The sequence below is a fragment of the Podarcis tiliguerta genome, assembly GCF_965153285.1.
Source record: "Podarcis tiliguerta genome assembly, chromosome: 7".
NCBI lineage: Eukaryota > Metazoa > Chordata > Lepidosauria > Squamata > Lacertidae > Podarcis > Podarcis tiliguerta.
Window position 1 is genome coordinate 69,023,749 of NC_139540.1, and position 21,431 is coordinate 69,045,179.

Genomic DNA, 21,431 nt, shown 5'->3' on the forward strand with positions numbered 1-21,431 from the left:
TTCCACAAGTTTTTGTATCCATTCTTCCTTTTCTGGAACTTCTGCTTTTCCCCCATTTGGGGGCGAGTAGCATTCTTCCTGCTGTAGTAGCATAAATAAATAAATTTCTATTCAATTTAAGTAGTTCTGTCCCTATAATTCCCAATTTTGGGAATAAGGTTCAAATCTCTGGCTGGAGGGGGGGAAGCCCTGGTTGTTTCAAGGATAAAATGGGGAGGGGAAGAACCGTGGATATCACCTCCTTGGAGGAGAGGTGGGCTAAAACTGCAATAAATAAATGGTTGCCAGGTGATTCCACCTTGAGAACATAATAAGAAGAGCTCTGCTAGATCAGACCAGTCACCCATCTACTTCAGCATTCTGTTCTCACAGTAGAGAGACCAGATGCCTATGAGAAGCATGTACGCAAGGTATAAATCATAGAATTATAGAGTTGGAAGGGACACTGAGGGTCATCTTGTCCAATAATTTGCAATGCTTGGGTTGTCCCATGCAACCTTGGCATTATCAGCACCATGCTCTAACCAACTGAGCTATCTGGCTCGTGAACAGAAGAACACACTCTTGAGTTGGATACTGCTCAATCTTTGATCATTCATTCTTTTATTTAAAGCAGGCATCCCCAAACTCGGCCCTCCAGCTGTTTTGGAATTACAATTCCCATCATCCCTGGCAACTGATCCTGTTTAGCTAGGGATGATGGGAGTTGTAGTCCCAAAAGAGCTGGAGGGCTGAGTTTGGGGATGCCTGATTTAAGGGATTTATACCCTAATCCTTCAACATGTTCCCAGGACAGATGGAAATGATTAGTGCACAACAGATGTCTCACTACACACAGGTGACAAATACTTTTGGTAGGAGACTAGAGACTTTTAGTCAAACCGTAAGAAGCACTAGTATTATTATTTTTTTAAGGGGGGGAACACGGTCAGCAGACTGGAGCTGTTGCTCAGGAACCTTTCCCCAATGTTAAATCTCCCCAAGGAATTTATACAGAACAAGGAGTCTTGGTTACGGAAACAAGCAGTTTATCTGGCTGTGTGTCTTCAGTAACAGTACTGAAAGTAGTACAACCATTTATCATCAACACTGACACCATCTCTAAGGAAATCTTCAGAGTTCAGACATATCTGAAGTCTTTTGAAGAGCTGGATTTCTTTCTTTTTTCTTCTTTTACCCTTGGCGCCCAAAATAAAAGAACATTATGGCCCTGTTTGGATTTCTTTCCATCTCTGGACACACTGCAGCTCGTTTATTTACCATTTTACTAATTGTTTCATAGACTGTCGTAACTGGGCAGGGATCAGGGGGAGAAAAATACAGTAGAATGCTGTACCGTGTTCAGGATTTGAAACTTCAATAACGGAAAACAATAGAGATTAAAGACAGATACAGACTTTGGAGAAGAAAGAGGGAAATGGACCAAGTCAAGCTGACTTCATTTTAAACAGGAAAACCCATGCAACCACATTGAATAGAAGTGGGTTTAATTGAGCCATCAGACTCGCACAGGAGTGAATGACTGGGAATGAAAAATGGAGGGGGGGGACTGCCTTAAACCAAATTGAGCACCCATTGATGGTAATAGGCAAGGTGGGTTGGTTCTGCTCATGAATGGTTGAGTGGTAGTGAATGAATGGGGCAGGGTAGAAAGGGAGAGGGAAATCTTAGCAGATCCCCCACTTCCCTGCCTCCTTTTCCTTACTGCTTGATAAATGTGACCCGACAACACATTCTACTTCTTGATGCCTCCAATGATTCTGCTTCCTCCTGCACCAGGGTATTCAAATCAAGGACCACAGGAAGCTGCCTTATGCCTGGTCGTCTGACAATCTAGTCCAGTATTTAATCTGACTACCAGTGGTTCTCAGGAGACCTTTTCCATCACTTGCTGCCAGCTCTTTTTATCTTTTGATGGCAGAGACTGAACTGGAGTCCTTCTGCTACAAAGCTCTGCTTCTGAGCCTCAGCCTTTCCCTGGGTTTCACACCAGATCTACTCATATTGACTCAAGGCAAAATTGCAGTAGCCACTCTAGTTAGTGAGAAAAGACATGTTTTAAAAAAGAAAAGAACATGCTGCCTTAATTTTATTTTTTGCTAAAAAAACACTCAAGGTAAAGCGAAAAGATATTCGATTTATTATGCAACATTTGACCTGTTTGTGAAATTTCAGATTTGAAGTGACCAGTACATAAGAAGGAATGCCAGAAACTCCGAAATATTTACATATGGAGTAAAAATATTCACAAATACAAGGATTTGTGAATGTATGTTTCTGCTGCATAGCTCTATAAATGCAGAGAACTTTATCATAAGACCCTGCTGCTGCTAAGGGATTTTTACACTGTTTCCAACAAGCGTACAATCTGTATACCTGTGTACACAATATAGCTGAGCTATACAAATAGAGACAGATATTTTTCACCTGGGTTCAATGCAATGTGTCACCAAGCCTGAGACTTGGCTCTTAGACATAGATGTCAACATTTTCCCTTTTTTAAGGGAAATTCCCTTATTCTGAATAGGATTCCTCGCAAGAAAAGGGAAAAGTTGACAGCTATGCTCTTAGAGGCTTTCAGCCATCCTACAGATTATAGCATCTCCCCATCTCAGCTGCTTGCCTCTATGAAATGTCATCATTATTTCAGCTCTGGGATAATCTGAACTGCAACGCCATGTTTTCCTATATTTTTAATGCTTCAGCTGAGAAATTTTCCATTGGTGTTTAATGGTATGAAAGACAAAGAATGAAATTATCTAGCCTTCATTGCTGAGTTTTTACAAAATCTAAATCATTTGCAATTATGAGATCATTGTTTCACTGAACCACAAAACCATAATACTTGGAAGGACCAGAAAGGTTATCAAATCCAATCTCCCTTTGTCAAGGTAAGATCCACAGCACTTAAACTTCCAATGTAGCAAGGAGCCAATTTGTTCTCATATGCCTCCATGGAAAAAATGTATTGCTTCTTCCTATATAATATTTCCCATTGCCATATAGTTATTCCTTTTCTGCATTCCCAGAGTGATGTGGACACAGTGATTCACACACCACTGCTGGTAAAAGTGAATTGATCATATGCCCCATTGAAATAATAAAAACCCCAAATGTGAACACTTAAAATTGCTTATGATAATCACAATTAACTTTTGCTAGATTACACTGATTTAGGTAAGTGGTAAGATACTTCTCTTTCCTTCTGTCAGCTCCTAGCCTTCTGCTTTTTCACAGAAGACTGGGATTAAGCAGCAAAAAAACAATGACTTGTGCTTATCTACCAACCTTTAAGAAAATGATCATTCCACTCGTGTATAGGGATTTTGTATGATTCTCATGACTGGCCAGAATCAGCAAAGAAGAAACTATTGGAAAATGATAGCACCAAGAATGGAAAACTGTACAGTTTTGCTGTGTGTAGATTCATATTGTGCACCTCCCCTCTAGATAAGTAGCAAATTGCTCCTATTTGAATTTAATTATTCAATAAAGATTTTCAAAGGTCACTTTCATGAAGTCCCTCTCTGAAGATGAAGTGGCAGCCACCAGTTTAGATGGCTTTACAAAATAATTAGATATATGCAGAGAAAATAGATCCTTTGATGCTAATAACCATAATGGCCGAAAGTGGAGGGAGCTAGTCAGAGGCACTTTGAAATGCTTGAGGAATTCAGTCCTTGTGAATTCTGATGCAAACTAACTTGATCTACGCCTCTTGGAGTAAAGTACAGACTGGAACTTAGCTATCCCCTTAGGGTGCCTCCAGACTGCATTTTGCAGAATGGATCCAATTGCATACCGTGAAAATTGGGTTCATGTAATCCAAGTGGATTAAAATGGTCTGTTGCCCTAATTCTCCCTTTTAAAAGAAACTGACCTTTTGCATTAAAAAGTGTGGAATGAATGATTGCTGGAGAGATGGGGGAATACTCCACCAAAAAAAAAAAAATCAGGATGGAGGCTGGTGTTATTACCTCCATGCAAACATAGAGGATGAACAAACTCTGTGTGAATTTTGCGAAAGCAGATCAAGATGAATGCTGAGTAAATAGGTTATCTGGAGGAGCCCTTAGGTAACCTTGGAAAATCATGCGTCTAATATGTTCAGGGAGCCTCCATGAGTACAAAAAGTTCACCATTTCAGGCCGACAATGAGAGGAATAGAGCTGCTATGCTTGTTCCCACTTCTTCCCTCTCTTTGCTTTATTCACAGACCAATAGAAAAGGGCATTGCTCTCCCTATGCATATTACACGTATAGTGTAAGTCAGTATTTTGTGCATACAGTGATTGAAGAAAATGTTATTCATAGTTGGCCAAAAATAAATTTGTGCCATCTCAGGAAAAAGAAAATAAGTGTAGCAAACTGTTCTTGCTGATCCTGCCCAGGAGTTGTATAGTCTGGGCAAATAAAACTCTCTTCTCTTCTTTTTTAAAACAAGTTACTCTAAGCACACCCTGTGCTATTTAAAGCAAATGGAAATAAGATCTAAAAGATGCTGGCAGTTTTTGATCTGCCTCTTAGCTTCTGTTTTGATTTTCAGACTTTCCTTGTAAATGCATGTCTGCTTAATGAGTCTGGGTATTTCTCCCCCTCCCCTCTCGCCCCCACCCCATTTAAAGCTCTTTTCGAAAGTCAGAATGTGGCTCTTCAAATTATCAGTTTATCATTGCATATACATTTTTTCAATTTATGTTTGTAGTTGTATTCATGGTAGAAATGTATTTTCATAGCATAGCTAATGTCTATTTATCCTGCTCTTTCTCCTTTGGGCTCATTATTTGTTGATGAGATTTTTCTTTCTTTGTTGCTTGCATCTAGGCTTCTTGAAAAGGGCCATTTCTAAAAATACATATTTAGCAACTCTTTCATTCTTTGTTGGAAGCAAATGCCTCCTAGGCAAATCTTGTAAGGCCCATTCAATCTACTGCCAGGGGTTTCCTACTTATTTATTTATTTAACATTGTGAATACTCAGTTTAACACGACCATCAAATTTGTTGCATGTGGCCGAGCGGTATGAATCGATGCACAGCTATGGAATCACAGAGATTTAGGGACGGTCTGAAGTTTTAACCCTCTTTCCTTTTAAATAATAAGTTCAAATACAATTAGAACAACAACAAAAGATGTTAAAGGAAAAGATACAAAGCTCTACATGCAAAATCTGTTCAAAATGGTTCATTCAACATTCAGGTTTTTTTCCCCTTTATACAACATATCCAACACAGCTTGAATCACAGTTTCTCTTGAGTAGCCTATAGAAATTAGATTCTGTGGTGCAATCAAATAATGTGGGTGGTTGGGGGAGCAAATATGCTACCCTCTAATGTCCCCCTCGGCTCCACCTTTAAAACTTCATGTATTGGATGGAAGGTATGTAAGATCTGTAAATGTAGGGAGTGGGATGGTTATAAAAGGTAAAGGTACCCCTGCCCATACGGGCCAGGCTTGAAAGACTCTAGGGTTGTGCGCCCATCTCACTTAAGAGGCCAGGGGCCAGCACTCTCCGGAGACACTTCCGGGTCACGTGGCCAGTGTGACATCGCTGCTCTGGCGAGCCAAAGCCGCACACGGAAACGCCGTTTACCTTCCCACTAGTAAGCAGTCCCTATTTATCTACTTGCACCCGGGGGTGCTTTCGAACTGCTAGGTTGGCAGGCGCTGGGACCGAACAACGGGAGCGCACCCTGCCGCGGGGATGCCCTAGGCACTGAGGCTTTTACCCACAGCACCACCCACGTCCTCCACAGCGCCACCCACGTCATATAACGTATATAACGCCATATAACGTATATGGTTATAGCTCTTTCCTATTGTTATTAAGACTCTCCCTTGTTTGCCTGATTGGTCTGCCTCCTTTGGTTAGAGCTGAGGGCTACCACAGAAACCCTACCCCAAAGTTCCTAGAACTGAGTCTCAAGATGCACCATATCTTTGAGGCCAATCCTAACATCCAGTAGGTAGGGTGGCTGTAAAGCAGTTGAAGATGAATAGCTTCCACTGGGCTTTTTATTATATTGGGTTTCTTTATATTGGCCAGAAAACCATAGAATTGTAGAGTTGGAAGGGACCCTAAGTATCATCTAGTTCAGGCTTCCTCAACTTCGGCCCTGCAGATGTTTTGAGACTACAATTCCCATCGTCCCTGACCACTGGTCCTGCTAGCTAGGGATCATGGGAGTTGTAGGCCAAAGACATCTGGAGGGCCGAGGCTGAGGAAGTTTGATCTAGTTCAGTCGCTGCAATGCAGGAATATGCAGCTGTCCTATATGGGGATCACACCTGCAACCTTGGCATTATCACTGCTCCCATACAAAAGTCAGAGGTTTATACAAAGAGAGAAATCTCTCCATCCTCCACCGAAGGAAACTAGAGGCATTCTGCTGTTCAGGTACACAACCCATTCCGGCAAAATGAAGGTATGGGGCAGGGCAGGTGAGAGCTGTGGAATGGACAGAGGTAAAAATAAAAAAGGTAAAGGTAAAAGAGCTCTGGGTGGTTAAGTCCAGTCAAAGGTGATTATAGGGTTGCGGCACTCATCTTGCTTTCAGGCTGAGGGGGCTGGCATTTGTCCACAGAAAGCTTTCCGGGTCATGTGGCCAGCATGACTAAACCGCTTCTGGTGCAACGGAACACTGTGATGGAAACCAAAATGCATGGAAATGCCATTTACCTTCCCATCACAGTGGTCCCTATTTATCTACTTGCACTGGTGTGCTTTAGAACTGCTTAGGTTGGCAGGAGCTGGGACAGAGCAATGGGAGCTCACCCCCGTCATGGGGATTTGAACCACCAACCTTCTGATTCACAAATCCAAGAGTCTCAGTGGTTGAGACCACAGCGCCACCCGTGTCCCAATATGAACAGAGTACCCATGACTTGGGGATTGTCCCAAGGGCCAGATAGAGCAGCATGGAGGGCCACATTCACCATCTGAAGTTCTCCACCTTCCCTAGATGCTATTGCAGGGACCAACTATTAGATTTACTAGGACAGGAGCCCTTTCATAGCAATTGCAGAGCCGGCCAGCCTTTATTGAAGAGCTGATGACCAATTGCCCCCAGTGTTTTGCCAGTCCGTCAAGAACTGGATTAATTAACGCCTACAGCATGGCATTCACTTTAATGAATTTCTTTTTGGAAATACCTTTTCTGGAGATTAGTAAGCAATGGCATGTTTCCCATAGATTTCAACATGCTGTAAGAGGAGCTGACAGGGCGAGGAAGTATAATAATTTAAGAATAAAAATGACATGCTCCTATGTTTTGAATCTTTTGGTTATCATCTCCATATGCCGTGTTAGCAGAGTAATTAGCTTCATTAGGAGGAGCCTTCTACAAACAGCACATGTTGCAGCCAAATGATGTGGCATCATCCTGAATGCGCAATCAAGGCCGAAGTGAAGATCATCAAACTCCAAGACCATCCATTTTAATCAGCAATGCACCAGGGCAACTAGAATTGGACTCAGCTGTTAAACTGATAATTGTGTTTGTGGAAGAGATGGTCTGAAAAACACACACACTTCTGTCAATTGACCCACTCTGGAAATTCTTAGTCTATCCACCCTGCTGAAGAAAACTTTTGCTTACTGTTGTGGGCACTTAGTGGGGCATCTAAACCCAAAATCTGCTGGAATGAGAGAGTTAGGATCCAACAGATCTCCACATCAGCCAGGGTTACACTGGCATAAGTCCCCAACCCTGGCTCAGCCAGAGGTATCTCAGTAAAAGTCCCTCATCCCAGCTCAGCCAGTACAAAGCAAACTGAATTGGCAATGACTTTGGCAAGCACAGAGTTAATCAGTTTCAGCAGTGGGACCAGGCATCCAGTGAGGGGGTTCTTATGCTGGATCCTAAAACTGTTCCATTCATGTCATGTGACCTGGCAACCAGGAGGAATTTACACTGGCAAAAGGGGAGGTCCAAGTCAATCTCCCAGTATGTTTCCAAGCACAATTCAAAGTGCTGGTGTTGACCTTTAAAGCCCTAAACGGCCTCGGCCCAGTATACCTGAAGGACCGTCTCCACCCCCATCGTTCTGCCCGGATGCTGAGGTCCAGCGCCGAGGGCCTTCTGGCGGTTCCCTCATTGCGAGAAGCAAAGCTACAGGGAACCAGGCAGAGGGCCTTCTCGGTAGTGGTGCTCGCCTTGTGGAACACCCTCCCATCAGATGTCAAAGCGATAAACAACTACCTGACATTCAGAAGACATCTCAAGGCAGCCCTTTTCAGGGAAGTTTTTAATGTGTGATATTTTAATGTATTTTTGGTTTCTGTGGAAGCCACCCAGAGTGGCTGGGGAAACCCAGCCAGATGGGCGGGGTACAAATAAATTATTATTATTCTTATTATTCTTATTATTCTTATTAAATCTCAATTTGATTTGTTTTCCCTTTGACAGGCTTCGACCAACACAGCCAGGAGCAGCCTTGCTCCTAAATGGGGTTTGGCTCTGACACATTTTATTTTATTTTGATTTATATTCAGAACTATGTAGTGAGACCCTCCCACTTTCATGGTTATGGCTATCCTCATCCATAACTTTTTAATTTTTTACTCCTGCCACTGAAGTATAAGTGTGTTGGAGCTTTGAAGGCACTTGGGACCTGCAAGCAAGTAAGATGGTAATCAGCACACTCAGCTGGAGTTCACCAGAGCTCAGCTCTGGCACCTCTCGGGTGGGCGTCATTGCCATTCTAAGAAAACCAAGGAGAAGTTCATGGTGAGATCCGGCACCACTTTTCCTAGAAAAATAACACTGCTCACACTGCTTTTCTTGAAGAGCTGTTCCTCAATCCGGTCTTGGAAATTCTGTTGTCAGATTGATTTTGTCTTCTAAACACAGCCAGAAAACTTAACAATGTCTTTAATTTCTCCCAGTTAAAGGTTTCGTCAAATAAACAGAAAAAAATGCACTTCCAATTTTCTCATAAAATTCAAACATTTAAGTTTCCTGTGGCAAAAAAGTGGAGATTTATGGAATCATAGAGTTGAAAAGTGTTGAATTGACCTTTTTCCGATAAATCTCTTTGGATAGATTTATGGCTTTATTGCTTGAGTCCGGCACGCTTCCTCTGCGCGAGCCTCTGCAGGTCGTAAAATCATCAGCAGAATTGCACAGCAGCGTGTGATAAAAGGAGGACTCTCCAAGACTTCTGCTTCTGTTTCTAAAGTCAGTTTATTGTTCCAAAAGCAAGTTATTTACAGATCAGAACTCCATCTGAATGCAACTGCATGTTTCTACTCCCTCTTTGGAGCTGCGCAGTTAACCCTAAAGGTCATCTACTCCAACTCTCTGCTATGCAGGAATCTCAACTAAAGCATCCATGACACATGGCCATCCAACCTCTGCTTAATATATGCCAATGAAGAAGAATCCACAACCTGCTGAGGGAGACCATTCCACTGTCTAACAGCTCTTAGTGTCAGAAAGTTCTTCCTGATGTTCAGTTGGAATCTCCTTTCTTGTAACTTGAATCCATGGTTCAGGTCTTATCATACAGAGCAGTAGCAAACAAGCTTGCTTTATCTTCCAAGTGACAGTACTCTTGATATTTGAAGATGGCTATCATATCTCCTCTCAGTCTCCTCTCTTCTAAACATTTGTCCTTATGTAAAACATTTAAAGTATATCACCGAAAGGTATATAGATAAATTAAAAACAAAAGCAAAAAACTACTAACATTTTTCAAGTGGTTTCAACAACTTTTTCCACAATATGTGTTCACTATACTCAGGCAATCGAGGTGAGCATGAGACTTCACACCAATAACTGCATTTTCATAAGCAAAAACAGCCTCCATTGCTTAGACAAATACTACATTGTGTTCATTATCTTTTTCTATGCCTTTTTTTAAAAAAAGAAGACAAGGTGTCATTACATTTGGAAGGATGGCACATCATAATAACACATCTACTTTACGTAATGAAAAATCTGGTGTAGCATTTGGTAAAGAAGCAATTATAATCTATGTTAACACAGTATGTGTGTTTTGCTAGTGATTGATAAGCCAAAGACTTAAACGAAGAGTGAGTTCTGTTTGATGTCAGTCAATTTTGACAGATTTCTCACTTACTCCAGCCACAAGGAAGGTGTCGAGTATATAATTTCCTCCCGCCCGTAAATGAGTTTTGAAAGTTCGAATTCTTTGGAACAAGTTTTAGATTGCATGGTTTTGATGAATGTGGAACAACAAATGCAGTTAAGGAAAAACAGAATCAACTCCAATATTCATCTAGCTCAGACCATGGTTGTACAATGTCTGTCTCACCAAACTGAAGATGACCAACTTCTCTTATATTGTGACTTGCTAGCTGCTTCACAACCCATCATTTTACTGATCACAATCAGGCAGGTAGAATCAGGAAGTTTGTTGGTGTGTGGTGGACCAACATACATGGTTGGTGGACTGAATTCTGCTCAGGGAATCTTGACTTAATGTAGGTCAACTCTACAGCTCAAAATAATCAAGATGGTAAAGGTGATAACAATTGTTCTGAGTATCTCATAGTGAGACAGAGATAAGTACAAAGAAGACATTTCTATGTTTCATTTCAGGACTTTCATGAGGCTCACCTTTACTAGATATGTCTTTCTGTATGGATGAAAAATAATCCAAACAATGACCTGTACTTGTCAACTGATAATGTCTTTTCCACAAGCGGCCTACACCACGAATTGGACAACATTTTAAAATCTGCTCTCTGCTTTCTTCTCTTTCTAAAAGAAATACTTTTTAGGATGACCCTGCTAGTGAACTCCCCTCCCAAATTTGGAGTGGACCCAGTTCAAACAAATTATTTCAAGACACAACTTAAATTATTCTAAAATTTTTGAATATTATGGACTATTTTGAATCAAGGTGCTGCAATACTCCCAGTGCTAGTTTCAGGAGAGCACATTGGTTTATATTCTTATACACACACCCTCAATTCTCCTCAAAGAGTTACAGCTCCCAGAGTTTCATGTGAAGAGGGATTTATTGTTAAAACAATCTGGAAAATGTAGGTCTTTGAGAAGCATAAGGTAAAGGTAAAGGAACCCCTGACCATTAGGTCAAATTGTGACCGACTCTGGGGTTGCGGCACTCATCTTGCTTTATTGGCCAAGGGAGCCGGCGTACAGCTTCCGAGTCATGTGGCCAGCATGACTAAGCCACTTCTGGCGAACCAGAGCAGTGCACGGAAACACCATTTACCTTCCCGCCGGAGCAGTACCTATATATCTACTTGCACTTTGAGGTGCTGTTGAACTGCTAGGTTGGCAGGAGCAGGGACCGAGCAACAGAAGCTCACTCCGTTGCGGGGATTCGAACCGCCAATCTTCTGATGGGCAAGTCCTAGGCTCTGTGGTTTAACCCACAGCGCCACATAGGGGTCTCTTAACGAGTCTCAGCATGCTTAACAAACTACACTTCCCAGGATTCTTTGGAGGAAGCCAGGATGGTTTAAAGTGTTGATTCTGCTTTAAATGAATAGTGCAAATGGATTATCAGTTGGTTGCCATCCTAAGACATGTTAGCAGTTGTGGAGGGAGGACAGCAATTTGTACCCTGCATAGCTGCTTGCCCATCCCATGACTAGCAGTTGCAGAAATTGTAATAAATTATGGGAAATGTTGGATGTTTGCTTAATATGGAACACTGCCTCTACTCTCCCATTCTAATCCACAGTGACTACCTAGAAATGCAGCCGTTGAGTCCCCCCCCCCCCCATATATATCAAAGGAAACCCAAAACAGAATTATGGCAGCATTATGATGATTGCTGGGAAATATGGTGGACTGGAAGCCTTCTATAATTATCTCAAGGAACGTTTGCCATGAAAGACAAAACTGACTGTCTCAGCAAATCTTGTGGCTAATTTAACCATGGTGGTAAAACTGTCAGTGGTACCCTTTGCTCAGTAATTGACTGGTGCTAAGGAGCATTATGACCTTTGAAAATGTCAGACTCTGAGATGAACCTGGTGTGAAACATCTCCCACCCCTCCCAAGCACGGAGATCCCTGTACAAGTTGGAAATTGTTTTGACACTTGTACAATTACTGACTGACACCAAACCCATTTTGCCTTTTGTTTGCCTATGGGGATACTCTACTGTGGAAAGCTGTAGGTGACAACGAGTTTAGGATACTTACTTTATTTGTAGATGGATATCGTTTTGTTCCTTTTATATTTCTTTAAGAACTTCAGGCAAAAGGGTAATGTCTAAAGAGGACTCTGAGGACTGAACACATTGTAGCTTAAAGGGCTACATTATATGATGGGATGACCATATTCCATTCATTATGTGGCATCTGTATGATGTAATGAGATAAACATCCTCTTTTTATGCTACTCCACTTCAGCGTCTGGTCGCCGGCTCAGAAAAAAATCTGACTTTAAAGACACAATATAATATCTGTGCCATCTCCTCTGGTGAAGACCATCTATGTAGCTTGCTCTAGCCATTTCCTTCTCTTTGCCTTTAAAAATCAACTCTACCACTTTAACCTTGTCCTTTCCAAATAGCATCAACTCGCCACCCACAACTTCCTACTGAGGAGCAATCACCATTGGGACTACTGCAAGGGAAGAGAGAATGTTTAACCGTTTTGCTCTCTGTCCTATATTTCTGATGAACTCTGACCTATATTTCTGATCCAACACACACACACACACACACACACACACACACACACACACACACATACACACACACAGCTGGGGAAAGGAAGGTTTTCCTTCTCAAGTACAGGATGCCATTCAGATTTCAGAGGTTTGGAAGCAGTTGTTATTCTGCTTGCAGTGACTGGGTGCTGCTAAATCACCCATATCAACCTGAAGGCACCCTACGTTAGACTTCAGGTCTTCAGCTTCTGGGTTCATATATTTCTTTCATTTCCTCCAAAACATTACACAGCAGAACACATTAGTGTCATGACATTCTCTCTTCCAGCACCCTCACTTCTGCCTCTGGTATTATGATGATATACCAGTGCCGTCATTGTGATGCGAGCAATGACCTCACAAGAGACCAGGCTTTGTGGAGGGCTCTGACTGACTGCAATGAGAAAAGCACACTCTGATGTTTCTTCAGCCACAACCAACCTTGGACTGAGCCTTAAACAGGGGCAGCATTTCTGTCTCACTTGTTAACTCAACCTTTACGGCTTCTTCAAGTTACAGGGGACAGGCCCATTTTAGCAGTCTTTTACTCTGAGGGAGCAGGGCGGACGCCGGTTGTACTGCAGCTTTTGTGATGTGGTCCTTGGAGCCAGGAATGACCATGTGACACGTTTGGGCTGCAGGCACACTGCAACTGTGGGCTCATTTTGTGGATGTTCTTCTGGGGCCTGTTCAGCCTACAATAACCCTTCTGATTCTATGAATCCTCATCGCCTAAAGAAGAGGAATCAGATCAAAGAAACATCGCAACAGGTGTGGACAATATGGAACACCCTGAACAATATGGAGGTACAAACAAGAGTCAAGTTTTAATAGATGTTAAAGGCGAAGGAGGGGTGTCGTTGCCATTTCCAGCAGTAACCATGCATTTGCCTCGACAGCTAGTTTTACCCTAATAGATAAAAAGAAATTCATACCCTCCAACATTTCTCCAATGAAAATAGGAATGATTCCATCATCATCATCATCAGTTTAGTATTTATACCCCACCCATCTGACTGGGTTGCCCCAGCCACTCTGGATAGCTTCCAACATATAAAAAACAACAACATAATAAAACATTACACATTTACAAACTTCCCTATACAAGGCTGCCTTCAGATGTTTTCTAAAGGTTGTATAGTTACTTATCTCCTTGGCTTGGGGGTCTCTTAACTCCATACCCTCCAACATTTCTCTGACAAAAATAGGGACTTGCTAAGGAAAAGCCGGGCATTCTGTAAATCTAGAATGCCCCGCTTTCTAGGGTGTGGCTTCTGTAAATCTAGGACTAGTCCTGGGAAATAGGGAACCTGGAAGGTCTGGAAATTCAGAGCACAGGGATGGCAAGCTATGCTGTGAAGCCTAACTGGAAAAGGGCGGGGGAGAGGAGGCAGGCGAGACTATAATTTAAGGATGTGAATGGAATGAAGATGGTCCCATGGCGCTTCATGAAAAGGAAAGCAAGGATGTGTGTGCCTAATGACCTAAGCCCACTCATTAGGATTATGGTTGTGGATAAGCACAGCAGGCCTTATCATTAAATCTACTGCCATAGTTTCCCAAAATACTTAAATTCATTGCAGAAGGGTTATAAAGTACTTCTAAGTGGCTCTTAAAAAACACGCATGCATGCACATGCACGCGCACAGACACATGGAATCACTCTCTTTTTTCTCTTTAATCCAAAAACAGAAAGCAGTGTAAGTCATTGAATTTACCAAGTGCATTATCTGAAGAGCCATTTCTCTATATTTTCATGTATATATGCATATCTTTTGTTCAATAATGAAACAAACAGGTTTCATTTTTGCCTTTCCTTTTCCCCTGTCAGGATCTGAATGCGAGAGTTACATCCCTCATTAATGACTCATCCCAGCTAATCTCTATTCTATTCATAGCTTCGCACTGTCTTCTTGCCACAGCTTCCCTTGCCGAACCTGTTGTTTCAAATAGGGGGGAAGGCGGTTCTGAGCTCCTGTGGTGTGAGGACATTAGAGTGCCTTGACTCCCCCCCCCTCCCGTCTTACCTGCAATCATACCCTTCAAAAACATCAGAAGAAATTGAAGTTAGAAGAAATTGGAGGCATTTAAGCTGAGGCTGGATGGCCATCTGTCAGGAATCCTACATTACAGATATCGCATCGAGCAAGGATTTGGACAGTATGCCTTTTAAGGATGCGTCTAACTCTGTAACTCTGCGGTTCAAGTTAGTGGGAAATGTGCCATAAACAAGCTTGCAAAGGTACATCAGATTCAAGGAAATGTTGTTTTGAAGCTGGTGTGATTATCTGACTCAGCATGCTAGCCACATCATATTGCTCTCCAAAACTGTGCTCTAAACATTGGTCTCCTATTTTCAACAACACACACATCTTGGAGATAAATGTATAGAAAGTTAAAAGGCTTAGAAAATAGTTGAACTTCATGTACCCCTAAAACCTGGGTTAGGAAGGCACATATTCCAAAAGACAGTAGAGAATCCATTAAATTAAACATTAAATGAAATATAGAATCATAGAATCTTAGAGTCCACCACCTATCGTGGGAGTCTGCTCCACTGCCAAACAGCTCTTAGTGTCAGAAAGTTTTTTCCAAACATTTAGTCAGAACCTCCTAACTTGAAGCCATTGGTTCAAATCCTACCCTCCAGAGTCCTCAAGTCCTACCTCTCCAGGAGAAAACAAGCATGTTTCCTCTTCCACGTGACAGTCCTTGAGATATTTGAAGATGGCTATCATATCACCTCTTGGTCTTCTCTGTTCCAAACTAAACTTACCCAGCTCTTTCAAGCAATCCTTGTAAGGCTTAGTTTACCTTAATCATCTTGGCCACCCTCATCTGCACATATTCCAGCTTGTCAACACCCTTCTTAAATTGTAGTGCCCAGAATTGGACAATGTATTCCAAGTGTGGTCTGATCAAGGCAGAATAGGGTGGTACTATTACTTCCCTTGATCTGGACACTATACGTCTGTTGATGTAGCCTAGAAAAGCATTAGCTATATACTTACTACTGCTGCTGCTTCAACAATATGCAAAGTAAAACATATTAGCATAAAATAAGTGAATGCAGCAGGAAAACCAGCACCAGACCATAAAAGGACAGATCCCAGATAAGCTGAAAGAGGGCCGCCAACATAGGAGTGGCAGCACCAGATGACACATTGTCCAGGTTTCAAACAAATATGGCAGCAGCCCTAGCTATATGCCTTTGTATCAGTAAAAGTTGCCCGTATCTCTTGTGCTCTTGGGTAACCTTCTTCTCCTTAAAATAGGAGTGGGTAACTTTTGGCTCTCAATATGTTGTTGGGCTGCAACTCCTTCCTGGCAGAGGGGAAATGAGTTTTTAAAAGTCAGGTTAGCAAAAATTTATCACTTGCCCGATAATAAATGTTGGAAATGTAAAGAAGCTGAAGGCACTTTTTTCCACCTTTGGTGGACATGCCCAAGGATTAAGACCTTCTGGGAGATGATCTATAATGAAATGAAAAAAGTGTTTAAATACACATTTCTGAAGAAACCAGAGGCCTTTCTCCTGGGCATGGTCGGCCAACAGGTGCAAAAGAAGGATAGGACTTTCTTTATGTACGCCACAACAGCAGCAAGAATACTCATCGCACAGCATTGGAAGACACAAGAGCTACCCACTCTGGAAGAATGGCAGACGAAGGTAATGGACTACATGGAACTGGCTGAAATGACTGGCAGAATCAGAGACCAGGGAGAAGAGACGGTGAAAGAAGATTGGAGGAAGTTTAAAGATTATTTACAGAAATATTATAAGATTAATGAATGTTAGAATGACATCAGATTGAATGTAAAAGGTTATTAGCAAAAAGTTTAAAAATTAAAAGATCTAATATTTTAAGAAACAGGAGGATTAAGCTATATTAAGATATTCAAATTAAGATAAAAATTAATTAAGACAGAGGGAAGGGATTTGTTGTCTGAATATATGACTTGGAATACAGGGAAGGGAGGTCTGGGGAAGTCGGAGAAATAAGTTAACGCAAGGAACATTATGAAGATAAAATTGTTTTTATTTTTGTCTTTTTTCTTTGTTTTTTTTTTCTTTGATACCTTTTGTCGTTTTGTGTTTGTGTAACTATGTATTTTTTCTGTTTTGGTTGTTGTTCTTTTTTTGTTGTTTCACCTTTTATGTAAAACTCAATAAAATATTTATAAAAAATAAAATAAAATAAAATAAAATAGTAGTCTACTCCGGGTTGCCAGGTCACGTGACTGAGCCAGCCTAAGCACCCATCCCTCAAGTCTTGCCTTCATAATGCCTCTTTTGTGGGGCTTATGCTAGCCTCATCTCATCCAGCTGAGCTGGAATGAGCAAGTTATGCTGGTGTATCTTCAGTTGAGCTGGGTTTGAGGACTTAATGCTGGCTGAAATGAAGTTTTGCTGCATCCTAAGCTGCTCATCTCATTCAGTCTTGCCCCCTAAGTCTATATTTTAAGAGGCTTCTTTGCTGGCCTGGTTGATCTGACCATATTTTTCTTCTTTAGCAGGCCTGGGGCATATGGACTGACTCCTACTACATGTGGGCTTCCAACAGGTTTCTGGCTGGGAACAGGAGGGTGGACTTGATGAGACTTCAGCCCAATCTAGCAGGACTGCTCTTATGTTCCTAAATCCCTAATTGTCATGCCTCAGTTTCTCAGATCAGGGCTTGCTGCAAACCACCTCTTTGGAATATTTGGCCTTGCATAAGTATTAGTTGTTGTGTCTACAGAATTATGTTTCCTACATAGGACATGAACCTAAAGATAGACTTCCTGGCCATGGTTCAAGCACTCCTCAAGACTGTCACTATGGCACAGCAAGCCTGAAAGAAAAAGCTTGGCAGCAACAGAAGCTACACAAAGTATCTGCTTGTAAGTATTTAAAGTGCAATCAGTGTTGGTGTCCATCATGAACCAATTAGATATTATCATCCTTGCTTCTTTACCACCATAGCCTACGAAGCTCCCTTCCCACTTCTGGTGAAATGCTTGATGTTCCTTGTATGTTGTGCCAGACTAACTATAGTGGGCTGACTTAACTATAGTTTGTTAAGGGCGCTGGGAATTATAGCTCTGGAGGGGTAAACTACAATTTCCGAGATTATTAGGGGTAAGCAAATGTGCTTGAAATGTATGGTATATGTGCTGCCTGTCTGGGGCTGAGTTGCAGGAGTTTTCATTTTAGTTGTGGCACTGAAACAGAACTTCCCACAAATTCCAAATTTTGGCTATGATTTGGAAGATTGCCATCTGATTTTAAAGTTGTTTGAAGAAAATCCAAAATCCAGCATGAGGAATCTAGTTCTTAGTTCGTACAAAACATGAGACACAGTCTCTCTTGTTTGTTTAGATCAAGAGTAGTCAACCTTTTTATACCTACTGCCCACTAATGCATCTTTCTTGATGGTAAAATTTCCCTACCACTCACCACTGCTTGATGGAAGGATGATTCAGCTTGTGCCGTAGAACACCCTACCACCCACCTAGAATCTTGACATGCCCCCTAGTGGGTTGTAGGGACCAGGTTGACAACCCCTGGTTTAGATTCTCTCTCACACACCCCATCCTCTGAAAATCCTGGTTTGTAGCCAACTAAATTTTACTCAGAGTAGATCCACTGAAATTTATTAGTGGATCAAAGTTAGTCTACTCTGAATATGACTAGGATTGCATATTGGTCAATGTGAGAAACAACATAAATAAATTCAGTCGACTTTAACAGTTGAATGTATGGGCTCATGGAATATTAATTTCTTAAGGAAGAGAAGCAAACTACTCTTCTTCTTCTTCTTCTTCTTCTTCTTCTTCTTCTTCTTCTTTTATTGCCACTTGGTGCAGGAACATTCCACAGCAGCAGACTTCCTTTATTTCTCATCCAGTCCCTGTGAGAGCAATCTAAAATCTGTTTCCAGTGGTTGACTTGCAATATGAGTGAAGGCGAAGAGATGGCAGCCCTGGAAGTGAATACATATTAATAAAGCTGACAATCTCGCATGAATTTCCAAACTGACTAGAAACATTTCTTTCTTTATCTTGGGAAGAAAGAAAATACTGAAATTACCTATACAAATCCCAGGGAAGTCTTAATGAACACATAAGAACAGCAGGCCAAGAACTATAATAATGGGCTGAATTTTAGTCCCTCACTGGGATTCCATCAATGCTTATTAAGCACCTGTGAGAGGCAAAGAGAAAGAGAGAGATCTTAGCACTATACGCTGTGTCAAGAATTTTGAGAGTTTAATTAGAATGGTAGAATTGTAGAGTTGGAAGGAATCCTGAGGGTCATCTAGTCCAACCCCATGTAATGCAAGAATCTCAACTGAAGCATCGGTGGAAGATGACCACTCAACATCTGCTTGAAAACCTCCAGTGAGGGAGAGTCCACCACCTCTCATGAGAGTTTGTTCCATTGTTGGCGATTCCCTCTAATACGGTCTATCACCTCACAAGAAAGGCAGGACTCCCCCCCCCCCCAAATAAGGTAGTGGCTTCTGCATACTCAAGGAGCAAGTTTATAAATGAAAATAAAAAGTGGGGAAGTGGGGGGAACTTTTTGAAACAGCCTGACAATGATCTGAGCTTCCAAGAGGTATGGAATAGTATGTTTTTGTGGGATGTAAAACTGCAGTCATTTTGAATTATGGTGCTGGAAGAGACTCTTGAGAGTCCCATGGACTGCAAGAAGATCAAACCTCTCCATTCTTAAGGAAATCAGCCCTGAGTGCTCACTGGAAGGACAGATCCTGAAGCTGAGGCTCCAGTACTTTGGCCACCTCGGGAGAAGAGAAGACTCCCTGGAAAAGACCCTGATGTTGGGAAAGATGGAGGGAACAAGGAGAAGGGGACAACAGAGGACGAGATGGTTGGACAGTGTTCTCAAAGCTACCAGCATGAGTTTGACCAAACTGCGGTGCCTGGCGTGCTCTGGTCCATGGGGTCACGAAGAGTCGGACACGACTAAATGACTAAACTGCAATCAAATACAACATTCCTACAATGGACATGTTAGGGAATGTTTTGTACCACTCGGGAGAAGACTTCCTGTTTCCTCCTGAGCTGGGACAGACTTCCACTACATGTGACTTGAAGAGGGTGTGGTCTGTTGTACTAGCACGGAGGAGCACACAGATCAGTGTGTGTTCTCCATTTTGTGTTCCTCAGAGATAGGAGAAGTGACTTCTGAGTCGCAGTCACTTGAGACTATTTCCCTTATGGGGCAGTTCATGTAGATATATAGCTATGTAACCTAAGCCTGCCTTCAGGGATCTATCTGTGAACCTGAATGAATCTGTGAGTAAACATATTTTATATTAAGATTAATCAGATTTTCATGTCTATTCTTTTTAAGAGGGATTAGAAGGCATCTTACCAGAAATCTTAAGTAGTGAGGCTCAGACAAGCCAGCAACAAGCTAACCACCGTGTAATTTAAAAAGGGGGATGTTTGGGACTCTGCTAGGGTATGGAACTTGCTAGCGCAAGTTAGGAAGGATATGATTAAATAATATATCCATTCCTGCCTCCCTAATCATCCCCACAGTTTTCAATTAGGAAAGATGGGGTGGGATGGGGAGAATGAAAGAGCCCACTGAACACAGGGAGAAATCCTGCAGTAAGATCCGCTGGGCTGAGTGGGTTTGGGATCCAGCAGATCTCTGGCTGAGTAGGGAGGTTTCTGGCATGGGTGGGCTATGTTGCCAAAATTCCCCACCCTCAGATCATTCAGAGATACACTAGCATTATTTCCCTCATCCTGTCTCAGGCTGGACCTAGCCAGCTGAGCCCATCCCAGTGGTTTTTGAGTCAGTGTAAACCCTGAAACCCTGAAAAAGGGGTGCAGCAGTTGGAACAGAGGGGGCTTATTGGGTTTTCGGCCTCAGCCACCAAACTACCTTGACCAGCTTTAAGAATTATGCACCTTAAGTTTTGGGGAAAGAGCAGCAAATGTCCTCAGTAGCAAAATATCTTGGGCCAGCCTTCCTGAAGCAGCTTTTATCTGCAGAGCCGATAAAGCGTGTCCTCCCTAAAAGAGGGCACGTGATGCGGTGAAACCTGAAGACTGACCTTCTTGTTGTGGGTGGGTATATTGGACAGCCACAACACCCAACTAGTAGGTCCCTTGTTGCTGGGTTTAATCTGGCCAATGGAGTGCTGTCTCAACGGATTGAGGGACCTATAAATACCTATGCACACGACCCAGAGCTTCCTCTTTTAATCTGTGCATCGGAACACCCGCCCACCTCTCCCTATATTTAGGGCATTTTGTGATTGACCTTTCTATGCTGTCATGTGTCGTCTGTCATTGGGACAGGGGCACGGAAGGAATTTCCCCCACTTGGCTGATTGGCTGTTGCCATTTGGGTTTCGCCTGCCGCGTAGCAAATTGTCACAACTTGTAAGGTTGCGGATATGCACTGTTTCAGGTGATAGGGATGGGAGAACGGTCTCGTCATCCCTATGTGAAGGGTATTCAAATAGGGATGACAAAGGAATCCAGGGACTCAACTTGGTTTGGTCAACCCCCAAGAGGGGGTTGTGCCCATGCCTGAGTCCAGGGGAGCATCTGGGGAGTGGACATAGTCTGTACTCGGGCTTTCTACCTACCTCAGGTGTTCACCCTTGGCTGACCTATGATAGAGCTCTGGGTCAGCACTACCTGCAAGGGTGCAGGGAGCTAGTTGAACCAGAGCCTATGCAACCACTTACTTTCTGTAATCAATAAAGTTGTGGCCTAAATTCTGCCAAAAACCAAACTAAAATTT

The 21,431-nt window shown here is 42.3% G+C and overlaps 2 long non-coding RNA genes across 5 annotated transcripts in view; one reads left to right on the forward strand and one right to left on the reverse strand.

The window, feature by feature from the left end:
• The first annotated feature begins 13,022 nt into the window (after positions 1-13,022).
• On the forward strand, positions 13,023-18,665 carry LOC310681655. The gene is made up of 3 exons (XR_014513454.1): positions 13,023-13,462; positions 17,417-17,539; positions 18,506-18,665. It is a non-coding gene; the product is annotated as an uncharacterized lncRNA (long non-coding RNA).
• LOC310681652 overlaps positions 18,246-21,431 on the reverse strand; it is a 159,821-nt gene continuing 156,635 nt past the window's right edge. For all 4 annotated transcript variants that reach the window (XR_014513447.1, XR_014513448.1, XR_014513449.1 and 1 more), the window contains exons 4-5: positions 18,729-18,842; positions 18,246-18,621 (exon numbers count right to left, since the gene is read on the reverse strand). This is a non-coding gene — a long non-coding RNA (uncharacterized lncRNA). The remainder of the gene's footprint in view (positions 18,622-18,728; positions 18,843-21,431) is intronic.